Source organism: Pseudophryne corroboree, chromosome 5, assembly GCF_028390025.1.
Source record: "Pseudophryne corroboree isolate aPseCor3 chromosome 5, aPseCor3.hap2, whole genome shotgun sequence".
NCBI lineage: Eukaryota > Metazoa > Chordata > Amphibia > Anura > Myobatrachidae > Pseudophryne > Pseudophryne corroboree.
Genome location: NC_086448.1, coordinates 578,182,553 through 578,206,204, shown reverse-complemented (window position 1 = coordinate 578,206,204; position 23,652 = coordinate 578,182,553). Strand labels below are relative to the sequence as shown.

The 23,652-nt window shown below is 42.5% G+C and overlaps 1 long non-coding RNA gene across 2 annotated transcripts in view; it reads left to right on the top strand.

Moving 5' to 3' along the window:
* The window catches only part of LOC134928067 (uncharacterized), a 284,893-nt gene that overhangs the window by 155,146 nt on the left and 106,095 nt on the right, over window positions 1-23,652 (top strand). The window contains exon 7 of one of the 2 annotated variants that reach the window (XR_010177819.1): window positions 1,492-1,948. The exons of the other annotated variant lie outside the window; for it this stretch is intronic. This is a non-coding gene — a long non-coding RNA (uncharacterized LOC134928067). Of the gene's footprint in view, window positions 1-1,491; window positions 1,949-23,652 lie in introns of those variants that run through there. 2 annotated transcript variants of the gene reach the window in all.

Sequence of the window (23,652 nt, the reverse complement as noted above, 5' to 3'; positions counted from 1 at the left end):
GGCCTGAAGAGGTGAGTTTTCAGGGAATGCTTGAAGGTTTGAAGACTAGAGGAGAGTCTTATTGTGTGTGGGAGGGCATTCCACAGAGTGGATGCAGCCTGACGAGAGACCTGCAATCCTGAATGATAGAAAATAATAATGGTGGATGATAGACGAAGATCTTGTGAACAGCAAAGAGGTCGGGTTGGGAGATATGTTGAGATAATCGAAGAGACGTGTAAGTTGGTGTAGTTTGCTTAATGACCTTGTGTGTGAGTAAAGGTGTTTTATATTAAATATGGTAGAATACAGGTAACCAATAGAGAGACTGACAGAGTGGATCCACAAACAATGAACATCTAGCAAGGAAGATTAGCCTCACAGCTGTATTCAGAATGGATGGTAGTGGTGAGAGTCTCTTTTTGGTAAGACCAGTAAGAAGACTATTGCAATAATCAATGTGGGAGATAATAAGAGCGTGGATTACAGTTTTAGCAGTGTCTTGTGTAAGGTATGGTCGTGTTTAGGATATATTTTTAGATGCATGTAACATTATTTTGAGACAGATTGAATGTGGGGAACAAAGAACAGTTCAGAGTCAAGATTGACGCCTAGGCAGTGAGCTTGTGGGGTAGGATTGATTGTCGAGTTCTCAACAATGATAGAGATTTCAGGTTGGTAACTACTATTGGTCAGTGGAAATATAACTAAATCTGTTTTGGAAATATTAAGTTTGAGATGATGACATGACATCTGAGAGAATTCAGTAACACGGACCAATACAGATGGTGATAAATATGGGGAGGATAGGTCGATTTGAGTATCAGCAATTTACAGATGATACTGAAATCCAAAAGAGCTGATTCGTTTTCCAAGAGATGAGGTATAGATTGAGAAAAGCAGAGGCCCTAAGAATGAGTCTTGTGTTACTCTAACTGATAGAGGTAATAAAAAAGAGGTGGATACAGAGAAGCTGACACTGAAAGAGTGATTAGATAGGTAGGATGAGAGCCAGAAAGGGCAGTGTCCTGAAGACCTAGGGATTGTAATGTTTGGATTAGAAGAGAGTAATCAACATTGTCAAAAGCAGCAGGGAGATCTAGAAGAATAAGAATTGAATAATGGTCTTTAGATTTAGCAGCGAATAGATCATTCACTACTTTAGCCAATGCTATCTCTGTGGGTGTTGGGAAAGAAAGCCTGACTGTGGTGGGTCCAATAAATTGTGTAAATTAAGAAAGAGTGTGAGGTGAGTATAGGCAAGTGTGGCAGTCGCCATGGGTTACAGCATGCCTTGCAGTCATGTATCATGACTGTGTACATTGGGCACTGTGACCCTGAGGTGAATTACTATTAATCCTCCCCAAAACTGTACATGTCTTGAACATCTGTTATATTTAACTTGCTGATTTTCAAACTGTATCATATGTATTATATAAGTCACTGGACAAGGTGTGAACTGGAGTCTTTGAAGGATGAATTTCCTGAGTCAAGTATTTGTTTTCCCTGCAGGGGGCCGTGCTATGGCCAAGGTAGAAACACACTGTCCAGTAAAGTGTTATCCCCCTGACATAAATGTGTCTGTTCAGCTATGTCCATTGAAGTAAGACATGATCAGTTTGCCCAGAGCAAGAGCCTTGTCTACGTTTCTAAACAGACTTTAAAGTAATTAAACCACTGCTCACTTGACCAAGAAGCCCTTCAGGTATTTCGACACAAGCAAGATTTGGATGAGGACAAAAGAGAGTCCTTTCTTTTTTCAAAGTGGCAAGGGTGGGGGCCACTGAGTAAGGAGTGGCTTGTAGCACTATAACCCCCAGCAACTGAAACTACTCGGTGTTCATTCTGGAAGAGACTAGCTTTGGGCTGAGAAAGAAGGATGAGTTTCTGCTTCCTGGAGTCAATTTCCCCCAGATCACTTAAGTCTCCATATAAGTTAACTTAGGGTTCTGAAACTTTATCTTTTTACTTACGGGAATCGTAAACTCTGTGTATTTTTAAATATAATCTATTATACTTTGTAACTATCTTTTTTGTAACTGTAAGCTCTGAAGTATTCTTATTCTTGAAATTAAAATCTTAATGTCTCATTCTGATTTTTGTGTTCTGATGCCTGCGCCTTGTGAGGTCCACACTACTGTTTTTAAAGTGTATTCTGGTAAAGCGTAACTGAAGAGATGCAAAACTCTAGGTGGCGGCAAATACTGTGTCGGAAGTAACCCGTAAATCACTGGCGGCGATTCTCAGATTGACATTTCTGGAGAATCGGTCGGCTGGTTGTGGCAGCAAGTTTCTCAAGTAGCTTGTGGGGGCATGGGAGCTGAGAGATGGAATGGTAGTTTGAGAGAGTTAGGGTCAGATTTTTTTTCACTGAAAGAGTAATCACTGCATGCTTGAACAGTGAAAATAGGATTTTGGTACTTACCAGGTAAATCCTTTTCTTTGAATCCATAGGAGGCACTGGAGTACTCTTGGGATATGAATGGTTCCACAGGAACTAGGCACTGAATAAATAAAAATTTGAGACTACTCCTTCCCTCCATATCCCAGAGTACCTCAGTATTTTTTACTGAGCCGAACAGGAGCTATAGAGGTTGACGGTATCCGGACTCCAGGTCGACAACAAAAAGGTCGACATACCTTAGGTCGACGCCAATTGGTCGACACACCTTAGGTCGACATGGACAAAAGGTCGACATGGACAAAAGGTCGACAGGAACAAGGTCGACATGGAAAAAGGTCGACATGAGTTTTTTTTTTTTAAAAAAAAAATCTTTTTTGGAACCTTTTCATACTTAACGATCCACGTGGACTACGATTGGAACGGTAATCTGTGCCGAGCGAAGCGGAGCGGAGTGAAGGCACCATGCCCGAAGCATGGTGAGCGAAGCGAACCATGCGAGGGGACGCGGTGCACTAATTGGGGTTCCCGGTCACTCTACGAAGAAAACGACACCAAAAAAACATAAAAAAACTCATGTCGACCTTTTTCCACGTCGACCTTGTTCATGTCGACCTTTTGTCCATGTCGACCTAAGGTGTGTCGACAAATTCGCGTCGACCTAAGGTGTGTCGACCTTCTTGTTGTCGACCTGGAGTCCCAGACCCGAGGTTGACAATGGAGAATTACATATAACAAAAACGGACAACAATAAAGTTGACACATAACGTTACTGACAACTAACAGTTGACACCAACCCGATAGAACTTGCTAATTTGAAACAGTCGGTGAGAGTGTGTTACCATAAGATTTTCTGAACCTACCACACCAGGTAAAACTGCTCTGGGTGGGCGTCCAGTGCCCCCTATGGATTCAAAGAAAAGGATTTACCTGGTAAGTACCAAAATCCTATTTTCTTTTTCATCCACTAGGGGTCACTGGAGTACTCTTGGTACGTACCAAAGTTTCCCCCGTGGGCGGAAGAGCTGTCTGGCACCTGTAACACTAGACGGCCAAAGCTAGACGCTGATGCCGCAAAAGTATCAAACTTGTAAAAGCACACAAACGTGTGCACTGAAGACCATGTAGCCACATGGCAAAGCTGTTTCGTAGAAGCTCCACGACCAGCTGCCCATGACGTTCCTACAGAACGTGTGGAATGAGCTGTTACTGATGTAGGCGGCTGTAACCTAGCATGAAGGTAAGCCTGACGTATGGTCAGTTTTATCCATCTGGATAAGGTCTGCTTAGAAGCTGGCCAACCCAACTTGGCCGCATCATAGAGGATAAACAACGTATCCGTCTTACGAACTGTAGACGTTCAGGATACATAAACGCGTAGTGCGCGTACCACATCCAAGGTTCCAGAATCTCCTGTTAACACATGAACTACTATTGGTTGATTGATGTGAAAAGAGGACACTACTTTTGGTAGGAAAGCGGGATTCGTCCGAAGTTCCGCTCTATCATCATGAAACACTAAATACGGTGGCTTGCATGACAAGGCACTCAAATCTGAAACACGCCTTGCCGAAGCCAAGGCTAGGAGAAAAATAGTTTTCCAAGTGAGAAACTTAATATCCACTTGTTGTAAGGGTTCAAAATAAAAAGACTGCAAGAAATCTAAAACCAGATTCAAGTCCCATGGTGCAGTAGGTGGAGTGAATGGAGGCTGTACTCTGAGGACACCCTGCATAAAGGTGTGTACCAACGGCAATAGAGCCAATCTTCTTTGAAAATAAATTGACAATGCAGATATCTGCACCTTTAGTGTGGATAAACGCAGACCTCCATCTAACCCCATCTGTAGAAATAACAAAAGACGGGATAACTTAAAATATGATGTTGGAAACTTCCGAGCTTCACACCAACCTTTATAGGTACGCCAAATTCTGTAATAATGAGCTGCCGTAACCAGCTTCCTAGCTTGTAACATGGTTGGTATAACCGATTCTGGAATGCCCTCTCTTCTTAAGAGGGCTGTCTCAACAGCCACCCCGTCAAACGCAGCCGCGCTAAATCGGGGTAAAGGAACGGACCCTGTTGTAACAGGTCCGGACGTAGTGGGAGCGGCCAAGGATCATCTGCGAGTAGACCGCGGAGATCCGAAAACCAAGCTCTCCGAGGCCAATGAGGCGCCACTAGTATGACTGTGACGGACTCTCTTTTGATCCGTTTTAGCAATAGAGGGAGCAGCGGAAACGGTGGAAACAGATACACGAGACTGTTTGGCCACGTGATTGTGAGAGCATCCACCGCCACTGCCTTTGGATCTCTCGTTCTGGACACGTACTGGGGTGTTTGATGATTGTGGCGAGATGCCATCAGGTCCACTTGCGGGTAACCCCACTTCTGGACCAGCATGTGAAACACTTCTGGATTTAATGCCCATTCTCCTGGATTAAAATCCCGACGGCTGAGATAATCCGCCTCCCAGTTGTCCACTCCCGGAATGAATACTGCCGACAATATCACTTGGAGATACTCGGCCCAATTGAGGATTCGAGCTACTTCCCGCATTGCCATGCGACTTTTCGTTCCTCCTTGTTTATTGATGTATGCGACCGCCGTCACATTGTCTGACTGCACCTGAACAGCCTGAGCCTGCAGCATGTGCACTGCTTGTCATAGCGCACTGTAAATTGCCCAGAGTTCCAGGACATTTATAGACAGCAATCTTTCGTGATCCGCCCAGAGACCCTGGAGCTGATAATTTTGAACTACAGCTCCACAACCTCTGAGACTCGCGTCCGCCGTGAGAATTATCCAATTCCAGGCGCCGAACCGTTTCCCTGCGGTTAGATTCTGTACTTTGAGCCACCAGAGTAGAGACACTCTGGCCCTTGAAGACAACCTCACTCTGTGGTGAATCTGCAGATGTGAGCCCGACCACTGTGTGAGCACATCCAGTTGAAAAGGACGTGAGTGAAGTCTTCCGAACTGAAGTGCTTCGAAAGCCGCCACCATTGTGCCTAAGAGGCGAATGCACAAATGAACCGAGACTGTGCATGGCTTGAGCACTAATTGTACCAGATGACGAATGACCTGTACTTTCTGTTCTGGTAGGTAAATTCTTTGATTTACCGTATCGAGAATCATACCTAGGAATTGAAGTCGTTGAGATGGAATTAGATGTGATTTCTTGAAGTTGACAATCCAACCGTGGTGAACAAGTACATTTTATGTCAGCAACGCCTGTTGAAGGAGGATTTGTTGAGACGGAGCTTTGATGAGTAAATCGTCCAAGTACGGAACTATTATCACTCCCAGGGATCTGAGATGAGCTATCATCACAGACATCACTTTGGTGAATACCCGAGGTGCTGACGAGAGGCCAAACGGTAGAGCCTGAAACTGGTAATGGTTCTGCCGTATTGCAAACTGCAAGAACCTTTGATGAGGTGGCCAAATCGGAATGTGTAAGTACGCATCCTTGAGATCCAGCGCAATCATGAATTCCTGTGGCTCTAGGCCTGCAATTACTGACCGCAGAGATTCCATCTTGAATCTGTAGTAAGTGACGTACTGATTGAGACCCTTTAAGTTCAATATTGGCCTGACTGAGCCATCCGGCTTTGGTACCACAAACAGACTGGAATAATAACCCTGACCCTGTTGGTGTACAGGGACCGGAATCAACACTGCTGCATCCAGCAGAGACTGAATGGCAATCTGCAGAACAGCCTTCTTGTCGTCCGACACAGGCAGTCCTGTCCTGAAAAGCAGCATTGGCGGGAGACAGTCGAACTCTATTTTGTAACCTTTTAAAACTAAATTGCGGATCCACCCATCTGTGGACGTATGAAGCCACGCCAACTGGAATGACTGAAGGCGTGCTCCCACAATAGGAGATCCGAGATGGGCTGGGAGCCCGTCATGCCACTGGCTTGCCGGTGACTTTAGTATCCTGACGAGTGGTATTGGTTTGTTGGAAACCACGTCCCCGACCTCGTCTACCAGGTGTGGCCGTTCCCCTGCCATGCCCGTGAAAGGACTGAGGTCTAAAGGATTTGAACGCCGGTCCAGAATATCTCCTTCTAGGTACTGTTGGAGGTAATGGTAAGAAAACCGACTTTCCTCCCGTGGCCTCAGAAATCCATTTGTCCAATTCAGGACCAAATAACTTCTCGCCCCTGTAAGGAAATGCTTCTATACCTTTTTTGACCTCTGCCTCCACTTGCCAAGAACCTAGCCAGAGCGCTCGTCGTGCTGTAACTAGCGATGATGAAAGGCGAGAAGTGAGCTGACAGACGTAAGTAGAAGCTGTACATAAATAGTCAGCAGCTTCCCAGATCTGATCAGCGAGAAGTAAAAGGTGATCATCAGTTAAGGCAGACTTGAGTTCTGTTATCCATACCATTAGCGCCTTAGTTACCCAAATGCCACCCAACCCAGGTCAAAGCAGCACTCCTGCTGCTGTATACATGGACTTTAGCATAACTTCTATTTTACGGTCCGAAGGGTCCTTAAGTGTAGTAGCAGTTGGTACTGGTATGGTTAATTTCTTTGTAAGTTTAGACACAGATGAATCCACCAATGGCGGATTCTCCCATGTAGTTGTTACTGAGTCTGGAAACGGATAACTAGACCTAAATCTGTGAGGTATAGAAAACCGTTTATCCGGATTCTTTCTTGTTTCTAGTAACATTTTATTAAGAGATTCCGAAACAGGAAAACACATTGGAGTTCTCTGTCATTTAGTAAAGACGACCTCATCATTTGTCAGAGGCTCCTCAGTTTCTGTAAACTTCAGAGACTGACGCACTGCTCTGATGAGATTATCAATGCCCGGGCTGTCAAAATCGTCACCCTCTGACTGCTGGTCTAGTTCGCCCTCCTCAACCTCATCTTGTACAGTGAGGTCAGGCCTAGAATCGTCAGAAAGTAACATAGCAGAAATCGGTAAATTATAAGAAAAATGAAACTTATCCATCTTACCCAAAGAGGATTTGGACTTTTGGTAAGGCTGAGACCTCTCCGGTAGTTCTAGCGGTCTCACCCTAGATTCAGATCTTGCCGCCTCTCGCTCTTGCCGAGAGGTGGCCAATTCTGATTGCAATCCAGCTAGGACATCTGCTAACATAGCCCATGGCGGGTCCGGGGTTGAAATTGGATTTGAAACCGGAGCAGAAATTGTAATTGTTTCTGAATTTACATAACATACTTTACATGTAGCAGATCCATCCGGTAATACACCCTTACAGACATTGCAGTGAAACTGCTTTTTGGACTTTGCTGGTGTCTTACTCATTATGCAGACAGACAAGACAAAATACAAAGACAGACAACTTGCGCGACTCAGTAAATAGCACAAAGGTGTCTCTATAAATATATATCTGGCCAAGTGCAGTGCATGCCAGCAATATGCCTGATCTCAAATTCCCCATAACACCCCTGCACCTTCAATTGAGGAGAGATGTAATACAGGAAATTATCGAAATACAACAGGAAAAACAGGAAGCATGGTTAATATGTCCCCATGCTCACAGTATAACACAAAGTGTAGCTTATACTTATGTAAGCAGATTTAATGAACGTCTTATATTGCATTAAAACCTGCACATCCCCTGTTAAACAAAAGCTTAATAGCCTATTGTATACATATGCAGCGCTGCCTGAACATGAGACTTTTACTTGTGTGCCTCACCCCCCCCCCCCCCCCCCGTGCTCTGTGTACCGTCTCACTATACACGGCAGCCGGGCTATGGTGGAGAGTGGAGCCGGAAGCGGCCTCGGAGCTGGGGAGCGTGCTGCATAGAGCCGTGGAGCGGCCTATGCACGTGGCCGGCGCGGCTCAGAGCGGTGGGGAGGCAGTGAAATCAGCGGCGCTGGAAGCGGCAGCGGGCAGCTGAAACCAGCGGTGGGTGGCCATACACACACACCGTATCCCCACACAGCGAGGCGGCAGCGTGAGCTGACCGCCCCCTCCCAACATACCTGGACCTTGTGGTGAGGGCTAAAGGTATAAAAATGGCTCTTAGGCACTCTGAGATTGACTTCTGAGGAAGCTGAGCGACCTAGCTCAGAGAAACGCGTTAAGATACCACTGGGAAACCTAAATCTACACCATTCTGAGACTGATCCAGATAAGGACTTTTTTTCATCTTTCCAATTTGGATTTCCAAGAAATAGGAAACAACCCTCTCCTGTGCTTTATACGTCCAGCAATTCATGGAAACACCTTGAACTCTCTACGCAGATTAACAACTAACCACCATTCTGTGGAACTGTGTATGAGGTAACATCAGGTTAATACCAGCTGACTGTGCAATTGCCATACAAGGTGGAGGGAATCCTTATGCATATAAAGTCCAGGATCATTAAATAATGGTTTGGTTCCTACCAGCAAATTGAAATACTAACATCTCAGAGCCAATGTTTACAATTTATTTTAAACTTTTTTGTTTATATGTATTGATTGAATATTTAGGCATATGCGGCTTTTTAGATGAATTAAAAAATTAATTTTTATCCAACTGATCCAAGTGGTTTATTGAATTGAATTGCTAATACAACTCATAGCGCTGGTAACTCTCTTTATATTGTTTATATTTTTGTGGGGTCTGACAAACCCCTTCCAGCTGCTGTAGTAAATAAGTGGGTATTTCTTATCCTTTACCAGAGCGGTGGGGAGGCAGTGAAATCAGCGGCGCTGGAAGCGGTGGCGGGCGGCTGAACCCAGCGGCGGGCGGCCACACACACACACAGTATCCCCACACAGCGGGGCGGCAGCGTGAGCTGACCGCCCCTTCCCAACATACCTGGACCTTGTGGTGAGGGCTATGACGGGGCTTCTTCTGTAAGCTCCGTCAGCCTTTTCTGCAGGCATCCTGCACGTGGTGGTGAGGGAGCTCTTTCCGAGAGGCCCGACACCAACAGCTGCTTAAGCAGCTTCCACTATCCCGGACCCTCCACTTTCTGGAGGGGGGAAAGGAATGTGGATCCTTGATAAAATTAAAAAATTCTATAATTGTGGACCAACTCCACAAGCCTTGTTGCTCAGTGAGCAGCGAAAAAACACTGAGGTACTCTGGGATATGGAGGGGAGGAGTAGTCTCAAATTTTAATTTATTCAGTGCCTAGTTCCTGTGGAACCGTCCATATCCCAAGAGTACTCCAGTGACCCCTAGTGGATGAAAAAGAAAGAAAGATTCCAGTAGAGAGCGAGAGAAAGAGAGAGATTACAGATTTTAGCTAAGGTTGGGAAGAGCAAAGAAGTCAGAGCTTTACTTACTTGTGAGTCAAGGATCAAGAGGAGAGGTAGTAGAGGAGGATAAGAAGAGTGTTGATACTTCATCTTCATTTGTGGGATCAAATGAAGAGAAGGTGACAGAGGGTTTAGGTAGGGAATTTAGCAGGTCACTGACTGCGGAAGAGCATACCATTTCATCTTGGATCTTATCAATTTTGTCCTTGAAGTAGGAAGCGAGATCTTGTGCATTGATAGTGGCTGGAGGGTTGGGTAAGGAAGGGTTTAGAAGTGATTTAAATGTATTGAAAAGTCACTTGTGGTTAGAAACTTGAGCAGAGATTAGAGTTTGGAAATATGTTTGTTTGGAGTAGGGCATTACAATAGGATTGGTAGATAGGATTGGTAGATATACGTGAGGAAGTTTCTTGGAGTACGAGATTTATGCCACTGACATTCAACTTTACTTGAGAGTTTTTGTAAGTGCCTTGTAAATGTAGAGGGCCACGGTTTACATCTAGGCCTACATAGTGTGTGATGGGTAACTGGAGCCACTTAATCAAGGGATATTTCTAGAGCCTGGTTCAGGTGTGATATAGCCATCTCAGAAGTGAATCCAGAAATAGGTGAGAGCAGTTGTTGCAGAGAAATGGAAATTGAAAATAATTTGTGTTAATATTTCTGCTGTTTGAGGAGGATTGGAGGACTTCAGTGACATTGAGTTTGAAGTAATGGAGGAGTGCATGCAGGTGATAAGGGTGTGATCTAAGAGAGGGAAAGGAGTTAGTGAATTCAGAAACTGAGCATACAGTAGTCTGGTGAACACAAGATCAAGGCAGTGGACCTCCTGATGAGTAGAAGAATCAGTCCATTACAAAAGGCTGAGTGAGGAGGTTAGAGAGAGACAGAGAAAGAGAGAGAGAGTAATGAGAGCGAGAGTAATTTCTCTAACATCTCCACTTTATCACTCTCTAAACATTGATACACTACTGTAGGTGATTCATCGCTCTTCACACCATCGTAAGGGGCTATGCCCCCTTAACCCTTGCACACCCTTGTGTATTATTATTATATGGAGTATTACCTCCAATCATAATTGTGTGAGTGGATAAATATTGCACGGACAAAGGGCATGCAATGGTTAAAGGGTTGTAGCCCCTTGCAACGGCGTGAACAGTGCACGCAGGGCCTGATGAATCACCTAGTAGGTGCTGTGGTTGGGGGAGTGTCGGGTCCGGGGTGCCTTGGGTGGGTGGGGAATCCGGAGCCACCACAGGTGGTGGAGGGGGGTTGTGGGGGTGCTGTGGATGGGACCCGGAGGTACTGTGAGTGGGGGAGGGGTGGGTAATGCTTCTCCTCCTGGAAGCAGCTAAGCTGCTGTCCTCCCTTTGGCAGTGGCTCTCCCAGAGCATCCAAGTAGCCAGTCACTATTGTTAGCATCAGTGTCCCAACGTGCCACATTACAGGGAAGAAGATGCACTCAATAAACTACAGCTCCCAGCAGCCCTTAGCGCCAGTGCACTGCACAGCACTGTCACCTTTTACATTGATTCAGTGTATAGATATTACCCTCCGCGATATCACCCATTCTATCCGTTACATTAGCCATCTCGGGACTTCCAGGCTGGCAGCCCAGGTGCTGTGTTGCGGAGTCAAGGCCTCTGGGGATCTGGGCATGGCTATGGCGGGGAGGTTCTTCTGTGACATCACGTGCAGAGAAGGCTCCTGGGTTTAGAGAGTATGCGGCACAGGGAGGGCTATGAAAGCCTTCCGCTGCGCTGCTTTCATACACATCTATGCCGGTGTCCGCAGCAGCTTTTGTTCCACATGCACCATGGCTAGGGAGTGGGGATTGTTGATGTCGGAGGGGGCAGACGGACTGGCAGCAGGACATAGGATGCTGCAGTGAAAGGATTTTGTTTTCCCTATCTACTGTGCAGACTTGCTGCAGATACCGTGGCATACCCTGCAACTTTACCTTTTTGGCAGGCACAGTACCTTTTTTTATGGTCTGTACCGATTTCTGGCTCTCCAAACTTCCATTGAAAGTATAGGAAAGGGGGCTTGGCCACATCCCTTTACCCATGGCAACGCCCCCTTTTCAAATTTGTACCGATTTTTAGGTGGAAATTGTTGGAGGTTATGTTGCTGCAGATGCTGTGGGCCTATTTTGGGGTGTGGACCTGGAGATGCAGCTCCATCAGCCCCATTGTTAATCCTGCTCTGGGAACACACAGCAGCCAAAGGGCAGAGCCTCCCATTGGATGTAACCTGTGTGGGAGGGCGTTTCTCGTCCAATCAGCTGTGGACTGGGTGTTATAAACCTGCTGCTAACCCAATGAGAGCTCCTAGCCATGCCCAGCGTTATCCACACAGTCACAGAGTGACAGATCTGGGCTATTATATAGGAGATATGCCCCCATATCACTGTTAAAAAAATGGCACCATACATATTTGAATTTGTATTGATCACTTTGGATTTTTACTATCACATATTGTCCACTCCAACTGGTTCCAAAAACACCTTTGAGGTAAGACTGTTCTTATTACAGCACTCTTTACATCTAAATAAAAGAGATTCAAGGCCATATGATTCCAAACAAAATACCAAATGTGATAGCCTCTGAGCTACTGAAAATTCCATTGTCTTGGTGATTTAGCTGCCAGATTTAAAAAAAACATATTTATTTAAACAATTTTGATTGAATTTCTCAATTAAAAGAATATAAGGAGGTACAAAAAGCATATTTTTAAAGCTAAAACATCAGCACCTTTGGCAACCTGGAGGATATTACATTTGGCCCAATGTGTCCATCCACTGTTCCAGGGGGGCAGCTATGGGCAAAAATAAGCTTACTTACTCTGTGAATTAATTCTCCAAGTTTGCTAGTTTGACCATTAAATTCCCTTATATTGCTTATTTCATTATCAACTCTAACAACTGCCATTTTGCTTTGGCCCCTTCATGATGCCCCAGCGGAGGAGCATTTTAAATCTTTTAACACCTCTGACTGCCCCAAACCATCCATTGCAGATATTATGTCATGCTGCTGCTAATAAAGCATCTCTGCTTCATTATTGTTCTCAAATTTGCCTAATTGCTTAACTGATATGAAAAAGCTTTAATGGCAGATGTTGTGCCATGCCAGCATCATAATTCTATTCAAACTGGCATACTTAGACAAGAACAATCTTCTTGTTGACATTTGGCCATGCTTATTGTATCTCAAACTAAACAGATTACATAATAGCAATCCAAGTGGACTTCTTTACAATTTGGCCCCATGTGGTCTACCAAAAAGTAAATACCTGACCAAATAGTACTGATAAAATACAAAGGAAATACAACTGACATTTACTGTACGTGCCATCCTCCAATTTAAAAGTGCACATACTGTGTGCCAAGAGAGGGAATTTTCCAACCTGATCTTACGTTTTGCATGATTCAATCGTGATTTAGATTTTTTTTTCATATTCTGTCACATACTGTACAATGAATGGTCAGAGTGGTATGGACAGTTGTGTTTGCTCATTAATTTTGAAGGCTAAAGGACCATTACTTCATTCAATAAATTCCTAAAATGAAGGTGTGTATTTGTTATTCTCATTAAAAGTTTAATTATTTAAATTCCCAGCTGACAAGGTGAAAACATAGGAGTTATTGGGGGAATCATCTGAATTCCCTATAGACTGCAATCTCACAATATCTTTAATAATATGGACAAAATCTATTATTTTGCAAATTATAACAAAAAAAGTTCCATAATATTGATAAATATAATTATTATGTATGGGGTAAGGTAAACATGTAGCACTATATGCAAGTAGCATATATTTCATTATATCCTAAAACAATACGGTGAAAATGTATTTCTGACTATTTTTTCCAAGCATCAAGGGGCTACAAATTAATTGCTCATTAACATTTTGAAAAGCAATTCTTAAAAACTATAAATGATGAAAATTGTCAAGTGAAAACTATGTTACCAGGGAAGAGGATTCAATTCTTAAAATTCATGTTATTTTGAATAAATGTGTTTTTTAGGGTCACTTGATGCTGGCACATTTTAACATGATTGTTATTTAGTTTGCTTTTTTTGTTTGTTTTTTATTTCTATCTATCTGCTGTAAGTCATTTTATTATACGTCAAGCATTATTTCTGTTAATTATCACTGTTGTGTGGCATTGAGCTGTGTTAATTAAGAGAACATAACAGAATAAAAAGACAGAGCTGCCATATTGTACATGTTCCCAGTCTAGTATTCTCCCTAGAAAAGTTGCCCTTCAGCCCAATCCACTGAAGTTCCTCCTATATCACTTCTACTTAACCCACGGATTGTGACTTAGAATATACATTGTCAAACTTTTGAAGACAGGTTGCTGTAATCCTCCTTATTACAAAAGTAATGTGTCATACTATCTAATAACAATATTCATAAACAATTTTAAAATATATTTGTTGAAATCTCAAATTTTCATATTAGTGAATCATTTCAGAATTCTCATCGACAGTAATTTGTAGATAACAGAAAAGCAATAAAAAGGCAACAAGGGGGAGATGTACTAAACAGTGAAAAGAATGGAGAAATGAGCTAGCGGAGAAGTTGCCCATTGCAACCAATCAGCTGCTCCGTATGATTATACAGTATGCAAATTATAAATGTTACTTCAATGCTGATTGGTTTTCACTGGCTCATTTACACCTTTCTTCTAGTTGCTGGCTAATTAATAAACAAATGCAATTTTACCTTTCTCTATAAGTTGTTACTTTTAATGCTGCTGCAATTCACACTTCCCCCTATATTTAACCATTACAGAAGTTGTGTGTTTTGTTATATGTATTCATCTTTATAAAACATGTAAAAATTACACATTTGGAAAAATAAAAGTTTATATAAACCAAACTTTACCTATTTTCCCTACTCATACATGAGACTTAAAAATAGTACATGTATGCTACATTCTCAACATCTTAATAGTCAACGCTTTCTCCTTTCTTGTCTCCTTCTGGAACAGAATAGAAGGCAGGCAGAATGATCAGTTAGGACTTAACATCTATTGTTCAAAAGACATCTATTTATACATTAACTTTATCTTAAATGATTTTGATTAATAGCCTTGGTGAACACCCCCTGATTTTTTGAAAAGAGATAATTTTTGCTGCCGAAGCTGTTTAACTTTCTAGGGACAGGAGCGTAGCAGTCTCTCAGCTAGTATATGATCAATGCCTGTCACAGCTGATTCCAGGTGATAAATGAGGAGGGTGTTTTTTTAATCCCACAGTTTGCACGCTTTAGCAGAAGGATATACTGGAAACAATGTGATTCACAAGCAAAGCAAATATACCCCTTCAGTCCCACATTGTTTACATTAACACGTCTCCTTTCATTGTCATCTAAGTATTCCAATCATATTTTCTCAAAATGTACAGATGTGTACTGAACCAAAATCCCTTATATAGCTTTTTCATACCTCCCTACATGACCCTCTTCAGGAGGGACAGAATGCTCTGCTTCTGGACTTTTCTCTTAATATATGATTGTCTGCACCTGTTTTGATCAGGTTAATGGATAAGAAAGGTGTTTCAGCACAGGTGATGGCAATCATAAATTAAGAGGGAAGCCCAGAAACAGAGCATTGTGTCCCTCCTGTTGGGAGGTATGCTTTATGGCCATCAAGCAAGAGATTTACTGTAGTTTGGCGTACAGTAAAATAGTAACATAATTAACAAAAAAAACTTTCCAAACAAGTCTGGTGTTTTGGTAAAACTAAAAAAGCCAATATTGAAACATACCAATCTAATGTTTTTGTTGATAAATTTCTAAGAACAGTTTACAGATGGGTAGATAAATCAATGTATCGGATATGTGGTTTACTAGCCCTCAACAAGTAGCACTGTGAAGATACTGAGACCCAGGGACACTGCCAATGAAACACGTGGCACATCTAGGAGTGGCACTGCAGTGGCAGACAGGATTGCAGTTTTATAAACTATGCCCAAAAAATGCTCCAAAGAGCAGATAATGTGGGACCTCCCACCCAACTTTATGCTGTATATATTAAACAGGACATGCACAGTTTAACAAACCAATCATTCCAGCGATAGGGACTGCCACTTGTGGCTCAAATGATTGGTCTGTTTGGGCCCCCACAAAAACAAGCTGGCAATGAGCAGTGCACAAATTGACTCTACATAGGCAAGATGTTGCCATTGCCATCAGCATAGCTGGGAATTGCATTACTAGTGAAATGAAATCTAGATGGGATTTGGTACCAGGAACACAGGACCTCAATCAGCTTTCTAAACCCCACTGCATTAATAGTGGATACTGGATGCTTGTCTAATATGTGCAACTGGGTGACTGCTGTCATACTTCATCCCCCTTCCAAAGGATTGATAATACTCATCCTGGTGCAATTCCAGAGAAGCATCCTTAATCTCAATGTCTGCACGTTGTATGGCGCTGCTCCTCCCAACACTTGCAGAGGGCGTGGAAAAGTCAGGCTTATACATCACAACCGCGGAAACACTTGCACTCTCCGTTTGGGGTTGCTGATATTTCTAAATGCACAGTTGGTTCCTGTGCCATAACAAATTTTATTTTTTTAACTCTACTACACGGAGGAAGGCTTACATGATCACTATAATCACCAGTAATAACACAGGCAAAGACCTTAGCCTTTCCTTGCCACTTCGTGTAGTGAATGGCATATTGCCAATTTTCCATTTCTCTTCAGCTAATTTGAATGTTGTTGTTTTTTTTGGATGTTACCGTAAAATATTTCTTCTTTGATTTTACATGCTCTGTACGCCAATGGGCATCGGCCTTAGCCGATGACATTAACAGAATTGCACTGTTGTCGTCATGACTATTGGCAGCAGTTTCAGCACTAGTAGTAGTAAGTGGTTCCTGATCTTTCATTTGTTTTACCTCCATTTCTCATGCACTGAGTGAGGATATATAGCAGTAGTGTACGGCAGTACTAGTAGTCACTGAGTGATGCACCAACAGAAATATAATTTTTGCTTTGGATCACACACAGATAGTAGTGTACAGCAGTACAGGTAGTTGTCACTGAGTGATGCAGCATTAGAAATATATTTTTTGCTCTGGATCACACACAGAGGATATATAGCAGTAGTGTACGGCAGTACTGGTAGTATTCACTGGGTGACGCACCAATAGAAATATATTTTTTGCTCTGGATAACACACAGAGGATACACTGTATAGCAGTAGTGTATGGCACCCGCTGTAATAGTAGTCAGAGTGATGCACCAATAGAAATATATTTTTTGCTTTGGCTCACACACAGATATATAGCAGAAGTGTACAGCAGTACTAGTAGTCGTCACTGAGTGACACACCAAATACATTTTTTGCTTTGGATCACACACAGATATATAGCAGTAGTGTTCCACAGTACTGGTAGTCATCTTTGAGTGATGCACCAACAGAAATATATTTTTTGCTCTGGATCACAAAGGGGATATATAGCAGTAGTATATGGCAGTACTGGTAGTCATCACTGAGTGACGCACCAATAAAAATATATTTTTTGCTCTGGCTCACACACAGAGGATATAATGCAATAGTGTACAGCAGCACTGGTAGTCGTCACTGAGTGATGCACCAATAGAAATATATTTTTTGCTTTGGTTCACACACAGAGGATATATAGCAGTAATGTATGGCAGCCGCAGTACTAGTAGCCAGAGTGATGCACCATTAGAAATAAATTTTTTGCTTTCGATCACATACAGATATATAGCAGTAGTGTACGGCAGTACTAGTTGTCGTCACTGAGAGACGCACCAATAGAAATATATATTTTGCTCTGGATCACACACAGAGGATTTATAGCAGTAGAGTACAGTAGTATTGTCGTCACTGAGTGACGCACCAATAGAAATATATATTTTGCTCTGGATCACACACAGAGGATATATAGCAGTAATGTACGGTAGTACTGGTAGTTGTCACTGAGTGACACACCAATAGAAATATATTTTTTACTCTGAATCACACACAGAGGATATATAGCAGTAGTTTACGGCAGTACTGGTAGTCATCACTGAGTGACACACCAATAGAAATATATTTTTTGCTCTGGATCACACACAGGATATATCAGAATCAGCTTTATTGGCCAGGTATACTTGCATATACTAGGAATTTGCTTCTGGTTTACCTTGCAGCAGCTGAGTAACAACATGAGAGGGGGGGCATATAGCATATCATCATACAGCATATTATATAACACACAATATACATAATTCCATGGGCACAGAGTAGTGTTACTTTATCAGTTTATTTGTTTGGGCATGCTAGTCTTTGTTCAGCTGGTGGACTGCTTTGGGAAAGAAGCTTTTTGAGCAACTAGTAGACTTGGCCGGGATGGTACTCTAGTGCCTGCCCGATGGTAGCAGTTTGAACAGGTCCTGTCCTGGATGCAGCTGGTCACCTGAAATGTTCTCTGTGCATTTCTTGAGCCTGGATTAGTACAGGTCCTGAACAGAGGGTAGGTCGGTTCCGATGATCTTTTTGTCATCCTCACCACCCTTTGGAGCCTGAGTATCTCTCTTTCGCTGATGGAGCTGTACCAGACTATGATTAAGAAGCTTACTACTGACTCAACGATTGCAGAGAAGAGGAGCAGCATTTTTTCTGGGACATTGAATTTCCTGAGTTGCCTCAGGAAGAACAGCCTCTGGTGCGCCTTTCCTGTGATAGTATCGGTGTTGGACCCCTATTTTAGGTCTCAGGAGATTTTAGAGCCTAAGAACTTGAAGAAGTCCACCAATGGGACTGCGCTGCTGGCAATCATGAGTGGGAGCATGACAGTTGGTTTCCTTCTAAAGTCCACCACTATTTCTACAACAAGGTTGTTGTTGCCGCACCACAGGGCCAGCCGGTCCACCTCCCATTGGAAGGCAGACTCCTCCCCACCCCTGATTAGACCAATGATGATGGTGTCATCATCAAATTTTAGGATTTTTACCGATTGCTCCTCCGAGGAGCAGTCATTGGTCTACAGGGAGAAGAGCAGGGGGGAGAGTATACATCCCTGGGGAGCCCCGGTGCTGATCGTGCACACGCTTGACAACAATTTCCCAGCTTTAACCACCTGGCTTCTGTCTGACAGGAAGTCCATTATCCAGAAGCAGTAGTGTATGGCAGTACTGGTAGTCGTTACTGAGTGATGCACCAATAGAAATATATTTTTGCTTTGGATCACATACAGAGGATATATAGCAGTAGTTTAAGGCAGTACACAGCCCCTTATAGACAGAGAACAATACCTGGTCCTATACACAGCCACAGTATGCTATATGTAGTGCACTGTCTACTATGCAGAGCCCTAACACAGTGACATTCACAGCACACCTACACAAGCAGCACCCCAGGTTAACTCAACTCTCCTGCTGCAACCCCTCTGCTGTCTCCTGCCCCCCTTTCCTAACTTGCCTATCTGATTACAGCACAGAATACAGCACAGAAGGAACACATCCTTACTGTGCACTCTCCAAGTCCAGAGTTAATATGGCGCCTATCACCGGGACTATATATAGAATCCAAAACCCACGAGATCCAACAACAGGATGATGACATTTTGCCTCGTTTTTGGATCTGACTTAGGCACGAAAAACCGAGCCTGACTCGGATCTGGGCTCGGATCTTAAAGTCTGGGGGAGTTCGGTTCTCAGAGAACCGAACCCGCGCATCCCTAGTAAATATCTACACAAATCAAGATCAGTCAAAAGGTGTTAACTGACATGTCTATTATTAAGGGGTATATTTACCAACGTGCCGGTTTATAGAAGTGGAGATGCTGCCCATAGCAACCAATCAAATTCTACTCATCATTTATCAATTTATCATTGCTCCAGTCTTAAAGCAACCTTATGTCAGCCGACCATTTGTTTTTGAAGTAGATGCATCCGTTGATGGAGTAAGGGCAGCTCTCTCCCAAAGATTTGAGGACGGTAAAGTTCATCCCTGGGGGTACTTCTTTCAAAAGTTTCTCCCGGCCGAGGGAAACTACTCTATTGGCAAACAAAAATTTGAGAGGATTTGTGAGGAGCATATAATCTCAACATGAATCGAGCTGGCAATGAATGGAAAATAGCCTTTAACACTAGGAATGGGCACTATAAATACCTGGTAGTGCCCTTTGGCATATTTAATGCTACAGCAGTGTTCCAGCAATTATTAAGTGACATTTTCTGCAATCTCCTCTACAATTCTATTGTTGTCTATCTAGACAATATTTTATTTTATTTTTAAATCTGGAAACTCACTGTCAGCAGGTGAAAGAAGTTGATTGTGCTCCAATCAGCTTTATTGTAAATTGGAAAATGTATTTTTGAAATCCTGTCCATTTCTTTCTTGGAGTACATCATCTCTGGAATAGGTCTGTAGATGGATCTGGAAAAGGTACAGGGAATTCTCAATTGGTCCTTGCCTACTTCATTGAAAGCCATTCAAAGATTTCTCGGTTTCGCCAAATACTATAGGAAGTTCATTAAAGGTTTCTCTACGCTTGCGGCTACCATCACAGCACTCACACGCAAAGGTGCCGACACTATCCAATGTTCTAAAGTGGCTCATTCCATTCTTCAATTACTGAAACAAAAGTTCATCATCGCTCCAGTCTTAAGGCAACTTTATGTCAGCCAACCATTAGTTTTTGAAGTAGATGCATCCACTGATGGAGTAAGGGCAGCTCTCTCCCAAAGATTTGAGGATGGTAAAGCTCATCCCTGAAGGTACTTCTCTCAAAAGTTTCTCCTGGCCAAAAGGTACTACTCTATTGGCAAACAAGAATTACTTGTTATTAAGTTAGCTCTTTCAGAATGTCGGTATGTACTCATGGAAGCAAAGTTCCCAACAACCGTATTCATGGACTACAAGAACCTGCTAGAATATTTGAAGTCTGCTCAATGTCTTAATCCGAGACAGGCCCGGTGGACAATGTTCTTCTTAAGTTTTAATTTTAAATGGACTTTCCACCCACGGGACCAAATGTAACAGGGTCCAAGTTTTCAAAATGTGCAAGTTTTGTGCTAAACTTGCACATTTTGAAAAGTCAACCAATTGTAGCAGTGTGCGAGTACATGCAAACTTGCATGTTTCAGAACTTGCAAAGTTTAAACTTTGATCCAACTGTTTTCCCATTTTAAACATACAACTTGTCTAGTGTAATAGGGTGCTAGTTCTAAACTGGCACATAAAACAAAAAATAAACCTGGTCCAGACAGACAAATTGTATGTGACAATTTTTTTTTGGGGGGTGGGGAATTAAAATACATTGTAAAACCATATTTTCAATCAATAAACATTCTAAATGTATAGCTAACTTTAAAAACCCATTTAAAATAATTTTAACCCCTAAAACAGTGTACCTACAATGTAAGTGTAAAAAATCCATTACATAAACCGATTACCTGTAATAAACCCCCCAATAGTGTAGCTACAGTATATGTTAATGTAAGAAAAAACAAATACATTAATCTACTGCCTAAATAGTGTACCTACAGTAAATCTACAAATAAAAAACACATTTTCAAAAATGACAAAGCAACTATCGCTAATAACTTACTTTAAAAAGAAATACAGACACAAATTTGAACTTCATTAATTAATAAAAAAAATATTAACATTGATATAAATAAATGAAGTTAAGTGATAAAAGTCAGCAAAATATTCATTAGGCAGAATTGCCTCTTCCCATCCCTACACTTTTAGGTACCCCCCCCCCTCCGGGTATGTCCACCATACCTCTGAGGAGTAACCAGCAAGGCAGTCTGTGAGGTGCTTGGTGCAGAGCTTGGGGGGTGATGATGATACCCCTTCGCTGACTGCCCTTTGGGCCACCAGTTCTTTTTGAAGGCCTGGGTTTGTCTTCCCATGAGCCACTATGGTGGTCTTATTCAGCTTCATTAGCTGCTGGCTGATTGTCTTGATTTGGATGGTATGGGGCTGCATAAAGACCATTTGCTGCTTGCAGAAGCTGTGGTGTGAACTGATTTCTTCCACCAGACTTGCTGGATGCTGCAGGGTTGATTCGGCTGGGACTGGTGGCTCCATGGCTATGGTTGTGGCCTCATCCTCCTCCTCAGATTCTGAATAGGCCATCCGGCCAACAACTTTGAGAACCGGCAGAGGTACTGTACTCTAAAATGAGATTTTCTTGAAAAGATAAAAATATTGGTAAATAAACAGATGCACTGTTTTTACTATACTGTTACAAGTAATTTAGGACACCTAACAATGCATGTGTTAACGATATCCATGCTTGAGCACAGGTGCATTCATTAGGCCCTTCATTAAATAAATCAAAATACTACAAAGTACTGTAAGCATGTTTTTGTTTTTTTAATAAATGTTATGTGACATTACAGCTATATTACAGAGGTATGGCTGTAATGTGTGTTTTTTCTGCTTATTACTCACCAGCTTCCTCCTCATCTGATGTTGATCACCGCCTTTTTTTACTGGCACCTTCCTCCTTTGTTTTACTGCTGACGAAACAAAAAATTAAACAAAACAGTGGTGTTTAATGGTTTATAATACATATAAGTATTGTTAAATACACATTATATAGGATATTAAATGCCATCATTATGTGCTAATGGATTTTCCTACAAAAATAATACTTTGTTTTAGGACGTAAATTCCGCACATTTGCAAATGTCCCTTACTCTGCTAGGATGGCTCACACTTAACAGATTGAAGGCATCACATTTGCATGATTTATAGTTACAAACTAAACTTCTTCAGGGTTTGGTATGTATTACCGGCGGACGGGATGCCGGCTGTCCATATCTCAACAGCGGCATCCCGCCAGCCACAATGTCAGCAACTGGGCGAGCGGTATGAGTCCCCTTGCAGATCGGTGGCTCTCTGGAAATAGCCCTGGTGCGCTGGGAATCCAGCTGGCGCCATTGTCAGCTGTCGTGAGTTCGGCTTCGGTATCATGAACGCCAGGATCCTGACCACCTGCAAATTGACTGCATTCCCTTCTTCAGGGGTACTGCCACATATGTGTACACATTTTAGTAATTTAAAAAAAATAGTTATTTGGATTTACTTTTTTACTTTGAAAAATTTTTATTACTAAAACTGTTAATATAATCAAAATTTTAAAAAAAGAACATGCAAAATAGTTTAAATTATTACTGTAAAAATTTTAATTTTCAGTTACATTAATTTGTTCCAGAAGAGTTTAATTAAGGAACTTTTAACACTGATTTAGGTTGGTACAGTTAAAAGGGAGACATTTGTTGGTTTACTTTCTAGGTTGAACTTCATAGGCATGATATTTCAGTAGTGCTGCAAGCAATTCCTTCTGGTGCTCTTTTGCCAGCTTTACTTTCTAAGCCGGCTTTATGCTGGCAAAACCTTTCTTTATGTATTTGAGGCCCTGCTGGCAGGAGCTCCATGTATTGACACCCTCCATAACCTTCAGCCACAAACCTTTCTTTGTGGCCAGAAGGGTGTGGCGTGCCTGCCCACCTAGCAGATGTGGAAAAACCTGCACCACAGCATGGACCAGTATATCGTTCTCAGCAAATGAGAAGTGCACATTCCGCCCTGACCTTGTATTGCCAGGTGCAGCTGCAGCTGGCTCCTCCTCACTTTCCACCTCAGTCTCCTCCTCACTTTCCACCTCAGTCTCCTCCTCACTCTTCTCCTCAGCCTCCCTCTCCTCTACCTCAGCCTTCCTCTTCTCTTGTTCCTCCACAGCCATCACCTCCTCCTCCTCCTCCTGCCCCATCCTCTGCTGTATCACAACTCTGAATGCTATAATAACTCACAATCTCTCACAGAACAAAGCTCCTCTCCTTCCTATATTCCCACATAAACCAATCAAAGGGCAAAATGGCTGAGATGGGATTTATATAGATGTGTGAGGTAGAAGTCAGATGACTTTTGAGTGCCAATGGGAGACTTTTTCTTAAACTGTGCAACTCGCATACTAAAACTCACATTCCATTTGGTCTAAAAAAATCACATGCTTCCTAGTGTGAAATCTTGTG